We start from the raw sequence: 13,774 nt of genomic DNA, 5'->3' as shown, positions 1-13,774 counted from the left end.
ACCTTCACTTCCACCTTTCTAGTATTCTTACACTTTACACCCTACACATACTCTTCTATACAGTGTCACTAATAAATTCTTTACTGTTCCATGAATAAGATACTCTGTCTCTTGGCTCTGGACATTTTTTCTAACTGTTTACTATGCAAGCAATACAGTCCTCCCTCCTCATCTCCACTTTCTGGCTTCAAATCTCAGCTAAAATACCACCTCCACAACAAGCCTTATCCAAGCCCTCTGATAGTAAAGACTCTTTTGTCTTTAACTTTGTATCCCATGCCTGAAATACAGAGGCACTGAATAAATTCTTGCTTACTAAATGAAAGCATAAACACATCCTTTAAAGATCAAAATATAATGAAAACTGCAATTAACATTAAAAATTCAAGCAATAAAAAGTTCAGACACCAAAAGAATGTAGGTCCTCGAAAGTAGGGATTGTTCTGTTCTTTGAACTATGTTCTCAGAATCTAGCACAATAACTAGCATAAGCTACAATCTCATTCAATATATTTCAACACATGCTAAAAAAAGACTTTCTACAATAGATAAAGTGATGCTAGGATATAATCAGTTAGTTCTGAAAACAAAAAATATTTTCAAATCATGGGGAAAAAATGCTCCAAATTATTAACATGAGAAAACAACTCTAGGGGACACCTAGGCAGTGAACAGAACCATTAACCCTGCAGTCATGAGGACACTAATTAAAATATGGCCTCAGACATTTGCTAGCTGTGTGATCCTGGGCAAGTCACTTATCCTCAATTGCTCCCCCTCTCCCAAAAAAGAAATCAATTGAAATTTTGTTTTATTTTTCCTTACAATTAACAACAAAGATGATGCCAGGAAAAAAATAAATAAATAAAAAGAGCAAAGATACCACTTCATGGAAAGAATATGAAAAGCATATTAATTCACTTGTTGGTAAGGCTATGAACTGGTTTACCATTCTAAAAAGTCAATTCTGGAATCTAGAAAGGTCACAGAAGAGTGGTGTGACTAATATACTAATCCTGCTCTAGTAAGATTCTAACCCTCAGTGCAAGTCAATGAAACCATTCTTGAGATTTAACTGGCTCAGTAGATTAAATTTTCATCCTGTCATCACTTTTTGGTTACTTGAATACAAAGTAGCCAAGAGAAGCTGTTGGGTAACTCAGGAAAGGGAACTTCATTTATGTGAAGCAATACGGAGTGCCCTCAATGTTTATTTTATTTTTTTTAATATTCTTATATTCCTATGGCTAAGGAAAGCATCTTTTGTTGACTTCTGAATGATTTAAGAGTATCTTATTTTGTTCTAATATTGAAACTAAAACACAATGAGACTAACCCAAGTCAGGCCCCAAACTAGAACACTATGAATTACCCCACTGATCCTGTGACACCAGACATTATGCCCTGAAGAGATTAAAAAAAACAACAAACCTGTGGTGTACAAATGTAGTAAAATAATTAACAAAAAAATGACAAAGGGAATGATTTAAGGGAAGCTAAAAAAACATGTATGAACTGTAGCAGAGTGAGCTGAGCAAAACAATAACAATTTCCATAATGATGGCAACATTATAAAAACAAAATTTGAAATGCTCAAGAATTCTGAACAATGCAATCAACAACCATGACTTTATTAACCAAAGATGAATAAAGATCCCCTTATCTCTCAAGAGAGGGAGATATCTAAAAAAAAGGCAAAATGACATGTAAATTTTTGTACATGACCAATATGTGGTTCTGTTCTGATTGATAATGCTAACTTGCTGTATGGCAAGGGTTGCTCTTTTTTTGCAAAGGAGGTCAGAAGAAGAAGGGAACTAAGTGATAATAATGATCTTTCCTCTCCTCCCACCTCCAAAAAAGGAGATAGAAAAAGGTATCAATGAAACACTTAAATAAATTACCTAGGAGTGACTAAGAAGAAAGCTGAGAGAACAAAACAGACAAGTGAGACATCTTTGGAGCTGATACACTGAAATGACCACAAACTTTTAAAACATTGTTTTAGAGAAATAATATTCCTCTGGGAAAAACATAATTGCAGAAGCATATAAAATTAAAAAATTATTTTTCTCCATATTTCACATCCTCAATGGGGGTACATGAGAAAAATCCTCACAACAAATAAATTGGCCAAGTAAAATAAATTTCCTATTGGCCAGGACCAAAAGAATGTCTCATTCTGTACCCTGAAGTCTACCCTCTTTCAGGCAAATGACATGAGGGATGCTTCATCTTTTAGAACCTTTATTTGCAAGTCTTTTGCAATAGTCAATCATTTTGTTGACTAGAGTTCTTTTAAGACTTTTAAAGTTATTTACATTACAATGGTATTATTATATTCTCCTTACTTTGCTCATTTTATTATGTATTAGTCCATACAAATCTTCCCAGGTTTCTGTGAAAAAGTTTCTTTTCATCAGTTCTTAGAAAATAGTATTGTATTATATCCATATTAAAATGTTCAGCCATTCCTCAAATGATAAGCTCTCCCTTAGTTTCAAATTCTTTGATTCTACAAAATGAGCTGAGATAACTTTGCATCTGTGATTTATGTGTGTATGTACATATACATAATATAGATGGAGTTGAAGAGAGAGATGGAGTCATTTTCTTCCTTCTTTGGTCCCTTTGGGATATAGGCTTACTAATGAGATTAACCACACTTCATAACTTGGAACATAGTTCCAAACTGCTTTCCAGAATGGCTGAACCAATTTCCAGCTCCATCAGCAATGCATTAATGTGCCCGTTTTTCCTATTCTTTAAATATTAAAGACTAAAAAATATGGTAAGGCTTTTAATTCCCCAGAAAAAAAAAAAAAAGAAAGAAAATTACCCCAAATAAAAATGAACAAGGAAAATTTCAACAATGAAGCAATTTGTTTACAAGAAAATAATTATCAGAACTGAGTATGTGTAACTGATAACAAAACAAAGAAATTAAAGAAAACCCATTAAGACGTAAAACAGTCAAATTAATAGGACATGAGTTAATAACATTAAACAACCCAAACTGGAAAAGTGAAAAAGAACATGTAATAAAGGAATTATCAACAAAAGAAAATGCCCTTTTGTCTAACTTTTCAATTGAAAAAACAGTATCTAAACTAAATAAATCATTCTCAATAAATAAAAAAGAACTTTACCAACCTCTTCAAGAGACAAAAATATTCCAGAAAACCTAAAATTATGGAAAAAGTAGAAAAAGAATTATAGACTAATAGCACTAATGAATATTAAGGCAAAAGATTTAAATAAAATGCCATCCAAGTCTACAGCAATTATAATTTAAAAATTCATTACTATGAATATGTTAGGTATATACCAGGGACATAAAAACAGCTGAATGGGTGCAGCCTTAGTCAAACTGGGAATTGTAGAAGACCTTAGTTTAAAAAGTCTAAGGTGGCCCATTTCACCCAATCCTCTTGATCTTTATCTTGCCACTGGAACTTAATAGTGCTGTAGGGGAAAGTGATTCATCAGATAATTTTGCACAGCCCTCCTTCACTTAAAATTTAATTCACTTGCATGTCATGACACCACTTCCTTCATGGTCCTCTTCAAGAACAAAGACAAACAATAACAACAACAATGGGTACAACGGCAAAATCACAAGCTCTGAAGATTGACACAGTGTAGGATTTGTGACTTAGAGAATTCACTCTATCTTCTTGGACCTGAATTTCCTCAATTATTCAAGGATTATTTTGGTCCATAGGTCATCTGAGGTCTCTTTCATCAATAGATCTATAACACCTTACTTCTTTCACACTATTCACAATATATGAGAAAGCATTTGTGTTAGTGCATGTAAAGTACTGTGTTAAACATTGGAAGTAACAAGACAAGACAACCCTTATTCTCAAGAAGTTCACATTTCTAGGAGAGAATATCTACCAGAGGTTCAGGCTGCAAATCAGAAGGAAAGGTCCAGTGGTATTTAAAAGTACAGCAGCAAAGTGAAGACTATCTTCTTCTTTTTTTTGCTAAGACAATTGGGGTCACACAGATAGGAAGTGTTAAGTGTCTGAGGCCAGATTTGAACTCAGGTCCTCCTGACTTTAAGGCTGGTTTTCTATTCACTGCGCCAAGTAGCTGCCCCAAAACCATCGTCTTTAATGTTGTTAACACTGATAAAATCATGCCGATTTCTAAACTTGAACAATTTCAAAGTATCAAGGACTTCGGTGACAAAATCTTTTGTTTCCCCAGGTCTTCAGTAAGTCACAACAACTAAGTGAATGTTATAGCACTGTCAGAGGCAAGTAACAGGTCCTACCTTCAAAAAGATTGCTCCCAGGGGAAGCAACAAGGCCTGGGGAAGGAATGGAGGTCTTGGCAAGAGAGTGAAATACTTCTATTCTGGGGCTTTTGGAGGTACCCGCTAGTCAAATTTGGCTGGCCAGAAACAGATGGTGGGTTCTGTCATGAAGATTGTGGACCCTTTCTCCATCAAGATTTCTCTCTTTGATGAGGAGGTGAGTTGAAAGTTCAATTTAGGATAGTTAATTTAGGGCCATAATCCCATATGGGATCACATAAATGAATGTGGGGGTTGCAAAAAAATTTGGCAACAATAAAACAGTTCTAAATGCAATGATCAAATATTAATTCACAATCAAATGTGTAATGAATCAAAGGGATTTCTGGCAGCCCTTGCCTGTGAAATATTGTGCAACTTCACTGCAGCTTTGGTTCTGAACATGTAACATGCATACTTCACAACACACAAGCAAGAACACTGCCTGAACATTTAAATTCAGATTCTAGATGGGGATATGTAAAAGTTTCTTGGGTGAATAGATGTCCCAAGTGGAAAAAGTTTAAAAAGCTAAATCTAGAATATAGCAGAGAGTAGACAGGTCTTTGCCCGGGCTCTTCCTAACTTCCCTCAGAATTGATATTAAATCAAGCCCCTGAATGTATTTTGAAGAGGCAGAACCCACAAATATTTGGAGTGTATTAATTTTCGCAAAAATATCTTGGAAGGACTTCAGGAAAAGTCTGTCTCAATTGGGCAGGGGGAAACTTGGCCCAATGTAAAGCAAAGCATGGGAAGATTTGGCACAGAAAAAACCTAGTAGGAGACTCTTAGCCAATATACAGCAGTATTAACTACTCTGTCCTGGTTCAGAAGGCCAGTGGATTAGCAGACTAGTTGTGAGATTTCCAATGCAATTAGAAAAAGCAAATAGTGAACCCGTGAACTCTAGTATAACAGGTACAATTTGGTCAGGCCCAGCCAGTATAGAAGCCTACAGTACCACCAACTCCAGGGCAGTGAGAAATCCTTACCACCCGTTAAGAGGAAGGTTGGGACAATCTCCCCTAGGACCTAGGAGCAGACCACAATCTTTAAAATGAGCAAAAAAAGCTCTGACTAGAAAGCTCTATGAAGAAGGGGAAGAACAGAATACAACCTCAGAAGAACACCAAGTCCAGAGCTCACAAAAACACTTCTGACTAGAGTTCACAAAACACTTCCAGATGAAAACTCAAAGTGGGACATGAATTGGACTCCAGCTCAAAAGGCTCCCTTGGAAGAGTTCAAAAGGGATCTTTAAAAAGAACTAGAAGAAAAATAGGGAAAAGAAATGAAAGTTTTGCAGGAGAGTTTGAAAAAAGAAACAAAGGAACTGACTAAAGAAAACAACTCCTTACAAAATACATTTAGTGTAATAGGAAAAAATATATACCAAAAAACTTCTTAAAAAAAAAAAAAAGATTTGGCAAAATGGAGAAAGAGAACAACTTCTTAAAAAATAGAATTGGTGAAATGGAAAAGAAAATCTACTGAACAAAACAACTCCTTTAAAAGTACCATTGTCCAAATTCAAATGGAAGTAAAAAAACCAACTGAAGGAAAACAATTCAATAAAAATGAAAACTGGACAAATGGAAGTAAATGATTCAATGAGACATCAAGAATTAATCAAATAAAAGCAAAAAAAAAAAAAAAAAAAAAAAAAAAAAAAGTAGAAGAAAATATAAAATACCTCATTGGAAAAACCGACCTGGAAAATAGATTCAGGATCAAAGAATTTGGGACTACCTGAAAACCATGATAAAAAAAAAGGGCCTCAACAATGCCTTTCAAGAAATCATCAAACAAAACTACCCTGATGTATTAGAATCAGAAGGTAAAATAATCATTGAATGAATCTGTCAATCACCTCCTGATAGTGTACCACCAAAATAAAAACTCCAAGGAATATTGTAGCTAAATTCCAAAATTATCAGATCATGGAGGAAAAACACTGCAAGCAGCCAGAAACAATTCAAATATCAAGGACTACAATCAGGAATCTCCAGAACCTAGCATTTTCCACTTTAAAGGACAGAAAGGCCTAGAATACGACAATATTTGCCTAAAATATGGCAAAGGATCCTGGATCACAACCAAGAATCAACTACTCAGGAAAATTAGGCATTATCTTTCATGGGAAAAGATGGACATTTATTGAAAATACGGAAATTTTAATCATAGGTATATACTTTTTTTTAATTCTAAGGTATATAGCACCCACACAAAAACTGACCATGTATTAGGGCATTAAAAACCTCAAAATCAAATGCAGAAAAGGCAGACATAGTAAATGAATCCTTTTCAGATCATGATGCAATTAAAAACAACAGGTAATAAAGGGTCCTGGGGAAAAAAAAAATTAATTGGAAACTAATTTAATCCTAAAGAGTAAAGTAGATGAAACAACAAGCCATAGAAATAGTCACTAATTTCATCCAAAAGAATAAAAATAACGAGACAGCATATCAAAATATATGGGATGAAGCCAAAGCAGTTCTTAGGGGAAATTTTATAACTCTTGATGCTTACACGAATAAAGTGAGAAAGAGGAAAAAAAAAAAAAAAAAAATCAATTAATTAGTTATATAACTAAAAAAAGCTAGAAAAAGAACAAATTTTAAAACCCTCAATTAAATATCAAATTAGAAATTTTAAAAAAGGAAGAGATTAATAATATTGAAAGTACAGAAATCATTGAACTAATAAACAAAACTAAGAGTTATTTTTATGAAAAAAAAAAACAACAAAATAGATAAAGCTTTAGTTAATTTGATTAGAAAAAGGAAAGATGAAAATTAAATTACTAGTGTCAAAAAAGAAGATTGAACTTAGCACCAATGAAGAGGAAATTAAAGCAATATTAGGAGCTATTTTACCTAACTGTATGCCAATAAATCTGATAATCTAAGTGAAATGGAAGAATATTTACAAAAATATAGATTGCCCAGATTAACAGAGGAGAAGATAAATTTACTTAGTCCCATTTTAGATAAACAAATTGAACAAGCTATTAATGAACTCTCTTAGAAAATATCTCTAGGAAGGACCAAATGGATTTACAAGTGAATTCTACCAAACTTTTAAAGAACAATTAATTTCAATACTATATGAACTATTTGGGGAAAATAGGGAAATAAGGAGTTCTACCAAATTCCTTTTTTTTTTTTCAGATATGGTGCTGATACCTAAAGCAGAAAGGAAAAAGAAAATTATAGGTCAATTTCCCTAATGAATATTGATGCAAAAATCTTAAATAAAATATTAGCAAAGAGATTACAATTTAAAACCAGGATAATAGATTATGACTAAGTAGGATTTATGCCAGGAATGTAGGCACATTAGGATATTAGGAAAAAATCTGCATAATTGACTAAATCAATAACCAAACTAACAGACTTCATATGATTATCTCAATAGATGCAGAAAAAGCAAAATTTGTCAAATTGTCAAAAATATAACACCATTCTTATTAAAAAACAAACAAACTAGAAAGCATAATAATAAATGATAAGGAGCATCTATCTAAAACCACCAGCTAGCATTATATGTAATGGGGATAAACTAGATCAGTCACAATAAGATTAAGGGTGAAACAAGAGGGCCCACAACAAGGCTGCACTACTATTCAATACTGTACTAGAAATATTAGTTTTAGTAATACGAAAATTATGACACTCTGCAGATATGATGGTATACTTAAAGAATTCTATAGAATCCAACAAAAAAACCTCTAAAAACAATTAACAATCTTAATCCATATAAACCATTGGCATTTGTTAATGTTAACAATAAAGTCTAAGCCAGAAAAATGATCAGCAGGATGATTTCAGAAATGTCTGGAAAGATTTACATGAACGATGCTAAGTGAAGTGAGTCGAACCAAAAGAACATTGTACACAGCAATGATAAGATTTTGTAATGATCAAATGTGATGGACTTGGCTCTTTTCAACTATTAGGGGACTCATGGCAATTCCAAAAGACTTCTGATGGAAAGAACCATCTGCATACAGAAAGAGAATTATGGAGACTGAATGTGGATCTCAAAATTGTATTTGTACCTGTGCTACAGCTATTTGGTTTTTGCTTATTTTCTCTCATTTTTCCCCCTTTTGATCTGATTTTCTTACACATCATAAATATGGAAAAAAGAATTACACATGTTTTAAAGAAGATCCAACTCACTTCCAGTTGATCAATGACGGAAAGAAATAACTACACCCAGAGAAGGAACACTGGGAAGTGAATGTAAATTGTTAGCACTACTGTCTATCTACCCAGGTTACTTATACCTTCGGAATCTAATACTGAATGTGCAACAAGAAAATGGTATTTACACACATATATTGTATCTAGGTTATATTGTAAGACATGTAAAATGTATGGGATTGCCTGTCATTGGGGGGAGGGAGTGGAGGGAGAGGGGGGGATAATTTGGAAAAATGAATACAAGGGATAATATTATTAAAAAAAATTACTCATGCATATATACTGTGGGAAAAAATTCTAAATAAAAAAAAAAAGAATTACACATGTTTAACTTATAATGGATTACTTGTTGTCTAGGGGAGGGACAGGGTAGGAAGGGAGGGAAAAAATTTTGAAATCCAAGGTTTTGCAAGGATGGATGTTGAAAATTATCTTTGTGGTTCTGACAAAGGTCTCATTTCCAAAATATATAGAGAACTGACCATAATTTATAAGAAACCAAACCATTCTCCAATTGATAAATGGTCAAAGGATATGAACAGACAATTCTCAGAGGAAGAAATTGAAACTATATCCACTCACATGAAAGAGTGTTCCAAATCACTACTGATCAGAGAAATGCAAATTAAGACCACTCTGAGATACCACTACACACCTGTCAGATTGGCTAAGATGACAGGAACAAATAATGACAAATGTTGGAGGGGATGTGGGGAAATTGGGACACTAATACATTGCTGGTGGAGTTGTGAAAGAATCCAGCCATTCTGGAGAGCAATCTGGAATTATGCCCAAAAAGTTATCAAACTGTGCATACCCTTTGACCCAGCAGCGCTACTACTGCGATTATATCCCAAAGAAATACTAAAGAGCGGAAAGAGACATATATGTGCCAAAATGTTTGTGGCAGCTCTTTTTGTTGTAGCTAGAAACTGGAAGATGAATGGATGTCCATCAGTGGGAGAATGGTTGGGTAAATTGTGGTATATGAAGGTTATGGAATATTATTGCTCGGTAAGAAATGACCAGCAGGAGGAATATAGAGAGGCCTGGAGAGACTTAAATCAACTGATGCTGAGTGAAATGAGCAGAACCAGAAGATCACTGTACACTTCAACAATAATACTGTATGAGGATGTATTCTGATGGAAGTGGAAATCTTCAACATAAAGAAGATCCAACTCACTTCCAGTTGATCAATGATGGACAGAGGTAGCTACACCCAGAGAAGAAACACTGGGAGGGGAATGAAAATTGTTAGCACTAATATCTGTCTGCCCAGGTTGCATGTACCTTCGGATTCTAATGTTTATTGTGCAACAAGAAAATGATATTCGCACACATGTATTGTACTAGACTATATTGTAACACATGTAAAATGTATGGTATTGCCTGTCGTCGGGGGGAGGGAATAGAGGGAGGGGGGGTAATTTGGAAAAATGAATACAAGGGATAATATTATAAAATATATATATATATATATATAAAATAAAAAAAAATGTAAAAAAAAAAAAAAAAAAAGAAAAGAAAATTATCTTTGCATTGCATGTATTTTGAAAAACAAAATGATAGTAAAAAATAAAATAAAATAATATTTTCCTTTTCATTAAAAAAAAAAAAAAAAAAAAAAAAAGCCCTGGTCTAGAAACTCCTCAAACTCCTGGAGTTTGAGGGGTTAGTCCTAGGCCTGTCTCCACAATACTCCATTTGTCCCTCTCTCTGGATGATTTGCTGTTTTAGCTAGGAGGTGGCTTGTCTCTCTGATAAGTAATGGTAACTGTTGGTGGAATTGTGAACATCTTCACAAGTTTTGCCTCCCTGGATACTGACCACAAGAGATAGGCTTAAAGGACAGCCTATGTGTTGGGGTTCTGTATCACTATTTTCAGGGTTGTTGGGGCCTTAATTGCTCATCAGTGACAACTGTCGAGGAGAATTCAGGGCCTTTTCCCAGTATGGTTGGATTTTCCTCATTGATAGCTATGGATGCCCATGGATAGGTGTGTATATGTTCATGCAAAAAATAAGGAAGTTTAAAGAGATAAAGCAGTAGCAATTAAGAAGATCAGGAAAAACTTTATATAGAATACACTGCTTGAGCTTAAGTCTTGAAAGAAGGAATTCTAAGAGGTGAGTTAGTAAACAAGCATTCATTAAGCATTTTACTATATGCCAGGCAGTGTGCTAAGTGCTAGAGATACAAAGGAAGGGTACATAATAGTCCCTCAAGGTCACAAGGGGACAGCATTGTGCCAAATTAAGGTACACATATACTTACATATTAATACACACAAGATAAAAATGAAATAATCAACAAAGAGAAGACACTGGTATTAACGGGGATCAAGAAAACTTGGAAAGCAAGAGATTTTTAGCTAAGATCTGAAAGAAGCCTGGTGATAAAAACGAGAAGGGAGAGAGTTCTAAGAATGAGGACAGGCAATGAAATGCCCAGTATATAGATAGAATTTCTTGTGCAAAAAACAGAAAATAGGCCAGTGTCACTAGATCTCAGAGTATGTGGGGATGAGGTACAGTAAGACTGGAAAGGTTAGATGTGGCCATTTTATAAATACCAAACAGAAGATTTTATATTTTATCCTGAAGACAACTGGGAGTCACTGGAGATTAATGAAAGAAGGTGTGTAGACAGGAAGAGTGGGTGAAATGGTTAGATCTATACCTTAGGAAGATCAATATGACATCTAAGTGCAGGATATTCTAAGGCAGGAAACAAGGAGACCACAAGGCTATTTTCATAGTCCAGATAAAAAGGTGACATTCATGGTCCTATACCACAGTGATGGCAGTATCAATGGAAAGAAGTTGCATATAGGACAGATATTTATGAAAGCAAAATGAACAAGAATAGATAACAGATTGGATTCAGGACCCAGGAAACACAACATGTAGTCAGTCTTGCAGGAGTCATAGCAAGTAGCAGATGCAAAGCAGTGCCAAGGCAATCAGGAAGTCTACTATTTTCAAAGGTCACAGAAAGCATTAAATAATACAGAGCCCTAGATTGATTTAAATTTTGTTTTGATCTTCTTAAAAGAATATAAAGGTAGTACAAAAATAAAAAAATAAAAAAGATTTTACTATGTGAGAGGAAGAAAAAGGAGCAAAAACTTAATGTCTCACATAGTAAGGTTACATAAGATGAACAATATACAAACAGGAAGGAATGGGAAAACGGGAATCACAAAAATATCTTAACAGCACAAAGGATAGCTGGACATTATTACAGTTTGGCAAAGAAATCAAGTTCTTCATAGGAGTGAAAATAAGATAGGCAAGAAAAGGGGAAAGAAGATTAAAAGAGAAAGTAAATTATGTAAGGGAAGGAATAGTCATAAATAAAACAGATCAAATTACAAAGCATTTAATTGTGTTAAGCACTGTCCTCTTTTACCATCTCTTTTTGTAAAGAAGGAGACAAAAGACAAAAAGAGGAAAAATACAAAAAGAAACAGGATGGAGGGAAATAATATCACTAATAATAACAAATTAACTCAGTGGATCTAAAGATAGAGAACTGGACTTGAATACAGGAAAAGAAGTTCAAATCCTGTCTCAAAGAATTACCAATTTTATGACTTTGAGCAATTAAAATAAACTCTCTTGGTCTGTTTCCTCATCTGTAAAATCAGGACAAAAACTTCACCTACCATAGGTTGTCACAAGTATCAAATGAAGTAATGTATACAAAATACTTTGCAAACTTTAAAGTAATACTACCATGATTTTGATAATAAAAGTGAATGGGATAAGGTCATCCATAAAAGAGGCAAAGATTAATAGAATGTATTAGAAAGTAGAATCCAACAATAGGTTGTTATAGGAAACACACTTGAAACAAGATTTTCATATAGTTAAAATAAGAAGCTGAAACATTGTGACTCATGTAAACTCAAAAAAGCAGGAATAACCATCAGGATCTCAGAGAAGATGACAATAAAGACATACAATATAAAAGTGATATATAGAGAAATTAAATTATTCTTAAAAGCATCATAATCAATCAATATTAATGCCAAATATGCACTATAAGACCTATTATCTAAATACTAAAAAGATTCATGAATTATAGGAGAAAATAAACAATAAACTATTAATGAAAGAATTTCAATATATTCCTTTCATACCTAGAAAAACTTGACAGAAGATAAACAAAAAGAAAATTCAGTATGAATACTTTCTGAAAATGCAGATATGCACATCACTAGAAATTACTAAAGGGGAAAAGGTATGCATTTTTCTTAATTATGTATACCCTATTTACAAAAACTGAACACATCTGAGATAAGAATTCATTATTCACAAAAAATACTGGAAAATGAAAGTAGTCTAATAAATTAGGTATAGTTTAAAACTTTGTACTATATACCACAATAAGTTCCAAATATATATTTGATTTTTATGTGAAGAATGATATTATAAACATCAGAGGAGAAAGAAATTAACTCTTGGATTTATTAATAAGATAATTTTAATAACAAAAATTTTTGCACAAACAATAACAATGTATTTCAAAATAGAAGAGAAATCATTAAATGAGGAAATTTTTTTTTCCACCAAGTTTCTCTGATATGGGTCTCATATTGAATATAAGGAATTGGTTCAAATTTATAAAAAACAAAACACAGAATTCTCCATGACTGATAAATTGCCAAAGGATATTAATAAGCACTTTCCAAAGGAATCACAGCCATGAAAAAATGTTCCAAATCACTCCTAGAGAAATACAAATTAAAGCAACTTTATGGTTCTACTCCCTACACAACTTACTATCAAAGATGACAAAAAAGGATGACAACTTTTGGAAAGGTTGAAGAAAAACAAGCATACTATTGCAATGTTGGTGGAATTGTGAACATGATAATCCATTCTGGAAACCAATCCACAACTATGTCAAAAAATTACTAACCAATGAAAATTCTCTGACCTAATAATAAGATTACTAAGCCTCAAGATGCAAGGAAATCACAGGAGGAAAAAGACCCAACAAACAATATTTATAATAGCTATTTGTTTGGTTTTTTAATAACAAAAAATTGAAAATTAAGATGATGCCCATGAATAGAAGATCAACTGCAAAAATGTGGAATGAAAGTAATCCAGTATTATGATAAGAAATAAAGAAATAAACATTTTGAAGAAAACTGGGAAGGCCTATCTGAACTGATGGAGTAAAATGAGCAGAAAGAGGAGAATAATTTATATCAATAGCACTATTATAGAGAAAAAACAA

The 13,774-nt window shown here is 33.4% G+C and overlaps 1 protein-coding gene across 4 annotated transcripts in view; it reads right to left on the bottom strand.

Moving 5' to 3' along the window:
- The window catches only part of TMX3 (thioredoxin related transmembrane protein 3), an 82,183-nt gene that overhangs the window by 56,998 nt on the left and 11,411 nt on the right, over positions 1 to 13,774 (bottom strand). The window contains exon 1 of one of the 4 annotated variants that reach the window (XM_074274192.1): positions 3,154 to 3,172. The exons of the other annotated variants lie outside the window; for them this stretch is intronic. The gene's annotated coding sequence lies outside the window, so the exon portion shown is untranslated. Of the gene's footprint in view, positions 1 to 3,153; positions 3,173 to 13,774 lie in introns of those variants that run through there. 4 annotated transcript variants of the gene reach the window in all.

This window comes from Sminthopsis crassicaudata, chromosome 1, assembly GCF_048593235.1.
Source record: "Sminthopsis crassicaudata isolate SCR6 chromosome 1, ASM4859323v1, whole genome shotgun sequence".
Taxonomy (NCBI): Eukaryota; Metazoa; Chordata; class Mammalia; order Dasyuromorphia; family Dasyuridae; genus Sminthopsis; species Sminthopsis crassicaudata.
This window is presented reverse-complemented; position numbering and strand designations above follow the sequence as displayed.